Below are 12,303 nucleotides of genomic sequence, written 5' to 3'. Positions count from 1 at the left end.
AAAATCAATCTATTCTCCCATAGACCTACTCCACACTTCGAGATCTCCTCCAATCAATTTTTCCTTCACCACCTCCAAAAACATTTGGATAAAAAATGGTCCCTTTTAATACTCTTATTATTATTCCTTTTTGGTTTTGCCTCGTCACGCCATGCCTCATCGCCGTCATTCGGCCACTCACTTTGCTACTCCACCGACCGTTTGCCACTTTATTGATTGATTGACTTCAATCTATTGTAAAAACAAACGCAACGCATCTGTCAGACGCATCCAACGCCAACACTCCTCGCACAATCAAAATCCGCAGGGTTTGCATGGCCATCAGAGCAGAGAAGAACTTTCCTTCCCTCCACACCGTTGTGGGCAATGCCTTTTGAATGAAGGTAGAAAACTCCGAAAGGGATCCAACGAGTGAAAAATCGGATTTCAAGCTAGTCAAGACGGCCGCCGACATCGAAGAGGGCTCCCACAACTGCAAGCTGAGGAACATGTGTTATGATTCGCCAGAGATGTCAAAACCAAGGCAGGAGACAATGTAGTGAACAATGAGGGTGGAAACTTTTTTGAAGAAAGTGAAGAGTAGGAGATGACATGAATCTAACGAGTCTAAGATTGCTCGATTCTGAATTCATTAAGACCATAAGATCATAAAAAAACTCTGTGCGTGAAAGCATGTAGATGCGAGCAGTAATAATAAGACTTAGATTTAAATTTATCTTTCTTCACAGTATTAATTCAACGACAAATGATTAGGTAAGCATTGAGCACAGAATGATTGAAGTGTTTAGGGTTTGGGGAGTTGGTAATGGAAGTTCAAGTTCTTAAATATTTTCCTCTGCTGATCAAAAACCAATCTTTTATCCAAAATTTCTCGATGTCATAAGCGTAAAAAAATGAAAATTGAAAAGCTAAAATGACAAATATATCACTACAAAGCATGAATAAATTACATTGGCATAAAATAAAAGAGATCATAGAACTAAATCAATTTGTTGATAAATGCAACATCAGACGTGTCGGGAATAAGAATTGTTGACCAATTTATCTCAAACAAAACTTACATTGATATTTCATGTAGTGATAAATGTTAGTGATATTTTATAAGCAATTTGTTCATATCAAATGGTGTAGTTTTGCTCGAATTTAAAATAGGTTCTGAAATTTTATTTTTCATTTTTTCTTCTCCTCCCCCTTAAAATAAAGAACGGGGGCTATTTTTAGATTTATGGGGGATGTTTTAGTCTTTTGACGCTTAATTTTCTTAATTGTCTGCTTGGATGATCCATGTTGATTATATTTAATTATGGATAATATTTTAAAAGTTTGATTGTCTTGATGACTTTGGAATTGAGTGAACTTAAGCACGTTGGATCCTGCTCGTTGAGATACTTGATTGAATGATAAATATGACAAAATTAAAGTTTATTTGATAATTCAATTGATAATATAAAGCTTCAAATTGCGCTTCGATGGTTTGATTTGGTTTGATTGAACTCAGATTGAACCAATTTAGAATTTTTAGGTTCGGGAGACTCAATTTGACGATAATATTGATGCTATTTGGTTGCAAAATACTACCAAATCCGCACCATCCTCATCTATCTTATTCTCACGTAATAACTTTTCTTAAATGTAATCATTCTCTTTAAAGAAAAAGAACAATCTCATTTTGTATCATTCAAAAAAAAAATGGTGGCAGGGCAATTTTGTCACGCCACATGACAATTTCATTAGTTTTTAATATTTAAATTTGTCATTTTTAAAAATTAAATTAAAAAAAAATATTTTTCAAAGTTTTCCTCATAGGCATAAATTATTAATTGTTTATTTAAACGCTCTTTTAGAATTTAAGCTTTGAAATCTTTGTATTACACCATTTTAGTCCCAAAATTTATAAAAATATCAATTTAATCTCAAATTTTTTTAATAGACTCCAGAACTAAAAAAGCTGCATTTAATCAGCCATGTGGATATTTTGATACTTTATTTACACCTACTATACTTTGATGTCATAAATATGTGCATGAATATATGTTTTTCATTTAAAAAAAATTATTAATAGCGATATTAAAGATTGCTAGGCATATCAATATGAAAGTTTATGTATTGGAAATTTGGAGTGTTAGAGTTGTCGGCTTGTGAGTTGATTCAAACTCGACCGGTTAATAAGCTTATGAGTTGAATTTATCAAGCCACAAGCTCATTTATTAATCGAGCTAGAACCGGTCGAGGCTTAGCTCGTTGTTTCAACAAGCCAAGATTCTGATAACATTGATGCCTTCTACAATGAGTTCTCGTGTAATTTCTATATTTCTGCTGACATTGATCCCATAGATAACTTCTCCATTGATCGTTCAAGACAGTTTCATTTGAGCACAAACTCGAGCTTATGTTTTGACAAATGAGCCTAGTTTGAGTAAGACATGGCTCAAGCTCAACTAATCTCCTTTACTTCCCTACTCAGGTGTTAAATATATAAATACATAATAATTATATGATTTCTATATAAAATAACCCATAGAATATCAAATTTAATTTTACTGTTTAATATCAATATTATTAATTGACATTTAAATTTATAAAAAAAAATATAAATACAGTTTAGAAAGCAACATCAAGAGGGAAAACTTCTAGTAAGGAGCAAGCTGCACGTCATCTTGATAAAAAAAAAAATTATTACATCCGGATGTCTGGATGTGCGGACAACGGCCCGGATGCACCGGCAGAGGGCGGGAATCGGACCTCCGCTCTCCTCGCTGCATCCCGGTCGTTGTCCGCACTCCGGATGTAATAATTTTTCCATCTTGATAGGGGCTTTTCATAGAGGAAATTATTACGCGTACTGAACCACACTTTTAGATACAACGATAATCCGAACCATATATTTCACGTGATCGGATCTTCACTAATATCCGCCTGTACGAACACCAAACGTAATAATTTCTCGTCTCACAGGAACAAACCTAGCGAGTTTGCTTTCAATAGTTGGATGTGAGGGGTCCGCTATTCGATTAGTAAGATTTTATGCAAATTTAGAATATAATGATGGGGGGCAGTGGGAGGAAAAATTTCCCAAATTTTCTCTCCATTGGGTCCCCTCGCCTTTACATATCTATTCCCTCAGAAATTAAGGAGAATGAAAACAAAAAGGAAAAAGAGAGAGGTGGACCGGATTTGTTCTTAATTAGCTGGCATGGGTTCGCCGAAAGCCATGAAATCACTTTAGTTTATGAAAGTGCTTTTCTTACTTTCTTTTTTTTTTTTTTTTGTTTTTTCTCGTGATACATTATTGAAAAGTCACTTTATAGGACTTGGATTTTAATGTAATTTTTAGATTATTATTTTCAAATTATATTACGAATTATCAAATCAAATACTTGGAGTGTAATTAGATTTTTTATATATTAATTGAAGAAACAAATAATTTTTATTTTTTTTATGTGCTTGCGGTCAAAATAAGTAACTTGGTGCGATAAATTCAAATAGTTTAATTGTTGTGAAAAACGACGGCAATAAAACAGAAATAGAACGAGAAAAATTGCACGTAGAAAAACACCGGAGCGACACACAGATTTACATGGTTCGATAAATTTGCCTACGTCTACGGAGATGCAGAGGATTTTATTTCTTCGAGGAATTAAACCATCGAACACCTTGACGTTTACCAGAAAATCTCTATTTTCTTCTCTCATTTCCTCTTTCTCTCTTCCTCTCTTTCTCTCTTATAGGACTTGACTTGGTCTAGCTTGGCTTGGTTATGACAAGTCATAAAAGACTATTTATAGAAACCAGGAGAGAGGTAGATGGGAGGTAGATGAACGATAGGGAGGATGTGGTTTGTGAATGACAACTGAGATTCTTAATTAGGAAGCTAATTAAATTGTGGTGGATCGAATCTCCACATTAACTAACATTAATATCACTCAATTTTGAAGTTAATAAACTACTTAGATGTTAAAAGAATAATGTATGATCAAATGCATTAATAAAAGTAGATTGATTTAGTATTTTGATTTTGGTTACATTTATTCAATAGTCACTTTTAAATCTTATGAATATACCAATAATTTTTACAATAAAAAGAAAAATTATAAATTGTACAAAAAAGATGACAGCTTGATAATCTAAAGACCTATAAACATCTATTAAATTTTTAACATTAACGATCACCACTATCAACTATCGATACCCAAAAGCCTTTGTTTAGATTATCATCACATGTGCTCATTGTCCGATTGTTATCACCGAATCATTGTTGTTCGTTTGTCAACATTTAAGTTTCCACTATTGCCCACCTCTCATTTTTTTATAACGATTCATTCCCACTATTAACTGACTATCATCATCACTTTTTCGTATTTTGTTAAGATTTTTAACTAAATCACAAAAGTTTATATTCCAGTTGCATTTTTTTTATTTTTTTTTCTTCAATTGAGAAGAAAATAAAGAATCTAATTTGTTATATCTAAGAACATAGGGGTATGTTTTCCCCTTTTCAGCGCTCAATTGTCTCTCTAATGACATGTATTTTTCAACACACAATACTTCATATGTTTCATTGGATAAGAAACAAATTTTGTCAGTACATTTTGACCTAATTTTTTTCAAGATGATTTTAAAATTTTAACACATATCAAATTCAGCTAAATAATTATTTTAATGATTGAGTATAAATATTTCAACATTTTTTGTTTATAATGCATTTAATAGCACATACTTCCATTAATTTTCAATTTATCTATATATAAAAAATAATAAAAATGCCATGTATAATTTCTTAATTTTATCTTGATCAAAATTGAATGCAGTTATCCTAAACTTTTTTTTTAATTTATTAATGATTGTTTTTTCATTAACGCTTTGTTTATGAGGAATGAAGAAATTATTGAAAATTATAATTTATTGTTAGTTGCTAGATTAATACAACAACAACAACACGCCTTTATCACACTAGGTAGGGTTGCCAACATGAATACTTTTTTTCCATTGTGCCCGATTGTCATATTTTCATTTAATTTTAATAGATTAAGATTATTTTTTTATACAAGATGCCCAAGTCTTTTTAGGTCAACCTCTACCTTACTTAACATAAGTTAAATCTAAAACAACTAATATCCTAATCAGATCATCAGATGATTGACGTTTAATGTGACCAAATCATCTAACACGACTCTCTCTAATCTTGTCTGCAAGTGGAGCTACACCAACTCTTTCACATATAGATTCGTTTTGCATTTTATCTTTAAGTGTCAAACCACTCTTACACCTAAGCATTCTCATCTCTACAACACTTAATTTTGTTTTATGCTTCTCTTTTAAAGGCCAACATTCTGCACCATAAAGCATTGCAGGTCTCACCACCATCCTATAAAATTTTATTTTAAGTTTAAGCGATACTTTTCTATCACATGATAGGGTCAATGCATTCCTCCACTTCAACCAACCAACCTGAATTCTACTAATAAGATCACCATCACTTTGAACAATAGGCCCGAGATATCTAAAGTGTTCACACCTTTTAATAATTTGATCACCCATAATTACAACTCTGCCACTAGAGCTACTACAACTAAGATTACATTCCATGTATTCAGTCATATTTCTACTCAGGCAGAAGCCTTTAAACTCTTATGTAGACCTTCATAATTCAAGTTTTTTCTGAACTCCTTCTCTAGTCTTATTCCAACATAGTTGAGATATAAATAATAACAAAATAAATTGTAAATGTAAAATTTTAACCACCTCTCTTTTGTGTATTTCATGATAATATCAGTAGCTTTTTGTAAAGAAAAAAACTTGTAAAAAATTTTGTTTTAAAGAAAGTGTTATTTTTGATCAGATATTTATTCTCGATTGAATTTATACGTGTTTATTATGCTAGCCATTTATCTATAAGGTATGCATTTAGCTAGTTGTTTTAGGGAAATCTTTTGATCACCCCTTAGGATAGTATTTGCTTGTCCCATAGGAGAGTTTCACTCGTCCCGTAGGAGAGCCATTTGCTCTTCATGTAGAGGAGTCTTTCGCTCTTCCCGTATGAGAGTTTTTCGCTCGTTCCGTAGGAGAGTCTCACACTCGTCCCGTAGGAGAATCTTTCGCTCATCCCGTAAGAGAGTATTCAACTCATTCAATTCAGCTGTCTCGAAAAAATCCATTTGGAAGCCTGCTGTCACATATGCTAGGAAATATTGAACTCGCTAAAGCCCATTTAAGGTGTCGTTTGAAATGTTTTGGTCATGTGAGAACGGACTTCAGAGGATGATCAGTGATGACCTGTATTGGGTGCACCTGAAAATACGGTCAAAGCCTGCGAGTCAAAACAATCAAAGCAAAAGCTGACTTTTCCATCACAAGTTACCTAATTTCGACGCCTCTGAGGACTCGACCCGTGTAGTTGACCATATATTACTTCCTGTGTTCCTCCCTAAAGAGCACTGAACCAACAACCTCTGGTCCGACTCCCAAGTATAGAGAGAGTTCTTCATTATGTTTTGTATTTTGGAGGAACATAGGGGATGCCAAAGATTCCTTCAAACCCTAAAATGCCTGTTCGCATTAATCTGACCAGCAACATGCTTGATTTTTTGTAGTGCCCTAAAAAATATGCACTTCTATCGGTTGATTTTGAAATAGAACGATTGAGTCGAGCTATCCAGCCGATCAATTTATGAACTTCATTTACATTTCGAGCTGATAACATATCCATCAAGGCTTTCACTTTTTAAGATTTGTTTTTATGTCTTCGGGAGTTAAAAGATGACCGATAAACTTTCCGGTTGAAGCCCCAAAAGTGCATTTTAGTGGGTTTAATCTCATATTATACTTTTCAAGGGTTGTAAATGTTTCTATAAGTTGTGATACATAGCTCCAGTGTTCTTAAGTCTCAAAGGCATTACATTAAACAAAACACACCTTTCCAAGTAATAAAAGATTTTTTTTTGGCATCGTCTAGATGCATTTTAATCTGGTGGTAGTTAGAAAATATGTCGAGAAAATACGTCGAGAAAACTCAATACTGAATAACTGACCGCCGCATCAACCAGTGTATCTATCTTCAATAAAGGGTAATTGTCCTTTGGGTAGGCATTGTTGAGGTTTGTGAAATCTACACATCCTCTGCTTGTCATTTGATTTTTGAACCAACACCACATTGGAGACCCAGGTTGGATATTAGCCCTCTCTGATGTAACCAACCTCCTTTAGCTTCCTCACTTCTTTGGTGATGGGACATGCCAATGTTCTGGCCGACGATCAGATCTTTTGCTGCACTATTTGGGTTTATGGGTTGTTAGTTAAACGGTGGCATGCCACATCAACTGTTATCCTGGGAATTTTCATTGCTATCCAAATGAAAACATCCCAATGCTCGTGAAAAGTTTGGATTAGCATGTTTTGGTATCTTGCATCAAATGATCACTTATTAGGAAAAAAAATTATCGGGGTCCTCAATTAGCAATCCAATTTGAGAACACCTCTATTATTCAATAACAATGGAGTTGAAAGTTACTAACAACCAAACGGGATATGAAGCACTAATCGCGGGACTACATCTAGCAAATAAAATAGGTGCTTGAAATCTTCTTCTGAAATCAGATTTACTCGTGGTTGTAAACCAAGTAAATGGAGAATTTGAAGTCAGAGATGAGATGATTGTTAAATAGCTTAATAAGGTGAAACAAGAAATCAGGAAGTTTACCAACTTTAGGACCAAGTATGTTGGTTGAGAGGAAAATCAAGTAGTCGACATTTTATCTGAGCGCATCAGCTTAGGAGGAGGACCGCAACGACTCATTCGACTGGCTATTGCAGAATTTGAGACGATGGAAATGGCAACAGAGGGCAACAAAAGTTGGATGGATCCTTATATAATGTACCTTGAAAAGGGAATACTATTGGAAGAGATTGTGGACCTGAGGCATTTCAAGACTAAAGTTGCCCTGTATTTAATAATCCAAGGAAAACTTTCAGATGGTTGGTTACTTCCATGGCCTATGGTGCCTAAAAGATGATGAAGTTCAAGAAGTCCTTCATGACATGCATTCTGGGGAATGTGGAAGCCATTCAGAAAACAAGATACAGACATATCATGTTCAATGACATGGGTATTTTTGGCACACACTCTTGAAAGTTGCGGAAGAATTATTGAGAAAATGTGAAAAATGTCAGAAGCATGCTCCTTTACATCATATATCTGCTTTCAAGCTCCAATCGATCACTAGTCCCTGACCATTCGCCACCTTTGGAATTGGATATTCTTTGGTCATTTCTGCCGTCAAATGACCAATGAAAATTTCTACTAATTGCAGTAGATTATCTTTTCAAAATGGGTTGAAGGAAAACGGGTTGAAGGAAAACTGCTTGCTCGAATCATTGCAAAAGTGGTCCGTAATTTTACTTGGACAGACATCATTTGTCTGTACAATTTACCGTTAGTTATCATTGCCAACAAGAGAACAATTATATATTTGAACTTTCAAACATCAAATTTCTGTATTTGAGTGCACCGTGATAAAAAAAAAATATTCGAAATTAAACAATTTAAAATTATTGGTTGATGTTTTATTTTGAATTTCTATATTTAGGTGAGGATTTAAAAACGAAGATTAGAGAGTGTTAAATTCATAAATAGTAAAGATTTGAGTGTTATATATGTAATTACTTCAATGTTTTGTTCAAGCACAGAATATTCTAACATGAATTTTATAATAAAAATTTCAAGGTTATTAAATTTACTTTGAGATGAGTATAGATAAAAAGAAAGTTAAAAAGTTCAGGCTATGTTAATATCAAAACAAATTTAAAAATTTTAAAAGTGATAGTGATCCTTGATATGCGTTGCATAAATTTTCATCCTCCAATATGGATATGGGGATAGCTTTTTTAACAAAACCATTCCAACATTGATTAAAGTCATCCATAACTATAATTTCAACAAATTTACATCCAAACTGATCGGCTCGACGGGATGGACTGAACAATACCAAAACCGCTCAATTTTGACACAATTAAGGCATTCAAATGCCATCAAACATCATCTGATCAATGAGATCTTTTCGGACCGTATGAATATAATGGTTCATATCTTTTTCTTATTTACAACATGGACTCTGTGAATAGAGCCGTGTCCCTTCTTGAGAAGGAGACTTGATCCCAGGCATAAGGAAGGTCTGAGCCTACAGAGGAGGGAGCTGAAGCCTAGGATCCTGCATCAATAATCCAACAAACACCTCATGTTCCTACAAGGCTACTGCTTGTTGACTGCTGCCCGATCCTTACAACAAAATACCGAGTAAAGAAACAACCAATGCCGCAGAATCAAGAAGTAACCTATGAAGCGGCGCAACATCTCGAACATCGTGCCAACCCCGAAGGCAGAGCAATGAAGCTCTAACATTCATTCCCGCTATGACTAATCCCTTCAACGGGACAACAAGTCTTTCCATGCACCGATGTTTTAACTTGAGAAACTGTGTAAATCTTTTCCGCTTGTGGATAAGAGACTCTACAATTAATTACCAACTCGTAGTGAAATATTTCAACTGGGCATAACCACATGCTTTTTTTTTTCTGAGTTTTTCATGTAAAAACTTTTGTCATCCGTAACGATTTGTAATATGAGTGACTATTGGATTCTCGTATAATGCCAATAGCCTGTTTGGTTATAAGGATTTGTGATGTACTGTAATTCATTTATAAGGATTTGAGGAAATTATGTGTTTGGTATGAAGAAGTACAAGTACAATGTAAAGTTTCACTGAATTCAAAGTTCACTCTTAGTTCATTTTGGCCGTTATCCCTGCCGCCGAACGTGGCCCCCCACCCCTCCCCAAAATACCAAACAACAAAATATAAAAGTATTTAAATACATTGTCATAATAGCACTCTGTAAACCTTTTACAGTATACTTAATTTTCAGCAAACCAAACAATCCCTAAGTCAATAATTCTTTACCCTACTGCCACAAATTTCCTGTCACACATCAACCCTGTAATTATGTAAATTTCTTGAGTTATCCTTTTCTTTTAATTTTTGTCCTTATAACAATTTTGTTCTGTGCATGAAAGAATCCAGACAATTTGCTGTTGATTTTTTGTTTCTCCTCCATATTTCTATTTCTCTTGGAGGGAGGGCGTTGCAGCAAACAAACCGGCGAGATTTGTTCTTCTAATCTTTAACTTCATTATTTGATTATTGTTATTGTTCGTTGTTTAAATAAAGAGGCATTTACATACATACCATTCAATGCTTACGTATTTAAATACCTAACATCTAAATTTATTGATTACATTTACACCGCCCAAATCTTTCACATGTCATCAAAAATATCATAATTTCAATTTTTAAAACTTGAAATACACCTTTTTCTTGCATTAACTAAAGTAGCATATATGTAAAAATTAATATTTAAGTGTTAGATATATAAATACATAAGACTTGAGTGTTATGTTTGTAAATCTTCATAAAATATAGTGCTTATCCCATCGTTAACTAGTTAATTAATGAAAAATTATGACATCAGGATTCCGCACGTTGAGTTTTGTGCGGAGTCCAATGAAATCACACCACGTGGAGGTACAAAAAAAAAAATCGGTCTTGTAACACAGAGAAATATTCCCCGATGTTATTCCGTGCTATTGTATGTTATTATGGTGTTAGTGTTTTGAGAATATTCCCAGTATTATAATAACACAATAATATATCAATAACTATTGAATAACACACAATACCACCTGAATAACACAAGAGAAATATTCTCTTATTTTACCAAACAAATTTTATATTTTTTCTATCACCGCCACGTAACGTGATTTCATTGTACTTCGCACGTAACTCTCCGTGCGGAATCCTGATGCAATATTTTCTCTTAATTAATAGGGCCTAAGGTTAAGCTCGTCATATTAGTCCTGTGGCACATTTTTTATATTCTGTTTTTCCCTTGTAAAGAGCCGTGGCACGGGCTGGAAAATATTCTTGAAATCTTATAAAACCATTAAGTTATCCCAAACCTAGAAAATAGGGAGATTTAATTTAGAGAGGCTACAAGGAACTATAGCATGTGAAGGAATAATGGTCTCGTTTAATAAATTATATATCATATTTAATTATTTGCATTCTAATCCACAACATTTGGATAATTATATTAACTGTATATACAATTCTCACTCCAAAGTCACGGTTAATCTTTTATGAACAATTTACACTTATATATCAAGTGAAGGACACTTTGAGAAAGTGGCTCATCGCGTATGAACTATAAGAGTTGTGATCATTTTCGATATTTATGAAATTGATTGAAATTTTGCAAATATATGACTTTAAATCTACATTTTTGTAAATGTAAGCAAGATCCTCAAACTTATTTTCAGAGATTTTATTGGATATATTAAGTGGAATTTATTTATTTATCTATTTATGGTATACTACCCTATCTTTTCTAGCCCACCGTTTTTCATATGGAAAATGATGAATGTCAGCTTGGCTAATGTATTTTTAATTTATTTTGGGCATTTGCATACATCTTATGTATTTACATATATATCATCCTGACTTTAATATTTACATTTATAAGACTACAGTGTTATAAATGTAAATATTAAATTTTAAGCGTTCGATATGTAAATCCACAAGAATTGTGTTTCGTATGTGTATAAATTTTCCTTTAATTTTTTTTATGGGCTTAGGTCTCTTTGGTTATAATGTATTGAAGATCTTGCAATAACATTCGGCCTTAGTAGTCGTCGACTACCATCGACTAATGCCAATTACTTGCCACTGACGATCACTGCTCAAGACTTTTGTAGTAATAATACGATGGTTGTTTTGAGCGCATATATTTTCCTTCACGTTGTATAAACAAAATGCACTGTTCAATGTAAAAATGTAACCCATTCTACCTAAGGGGAGTCCAAACAGTAGCTACGACCACTATGACTAACTACCACTATAGTTTCCAACTAAGACTTCTGTGGTTTACACTACTGCAACTATCAACTGCGGTCTATGTAATCAACTACAGCCCATGTGACTAAGTGCTACTTCTACTTCTAACTATGATCTTTATGACCAATTAATGCTACTACTACTACCAACTAGGACCTATGTGACCAACTACGAACTTAGTGACTAAATGCTGCCGCGACTTACAACTATAATCTTTGTGGACAACCGATGCAGCTGTAGCTATCAACTAAGATCTATATGACTAACTGCTACTATAGCTACTAACTACAACATATGGGAGCAATTATTATATATGTAACTAATTCCTAACTTTGGCCTAAGTGGCTAGTTACTACTGCAGCT

This window comes from Phalaenopsis equestris, unplaced genomic scaffold, assembly GCF_001263595.1.
Source record: "Phalaenopsis equestris unplaced genomic scaffold, ASM126359v1 Scaffold001116, whole genome shotgun sequence".
Lineage (NCBI taxonomy): Eukaryota > Viridiplantae > Streptophyta > Magnoliopsida > Asparagales > Orchidaceae > Phalaenopsis > Phalaenopsis equestris.
Note: the sequence above shows the minus strand (reverse complement) of the source record.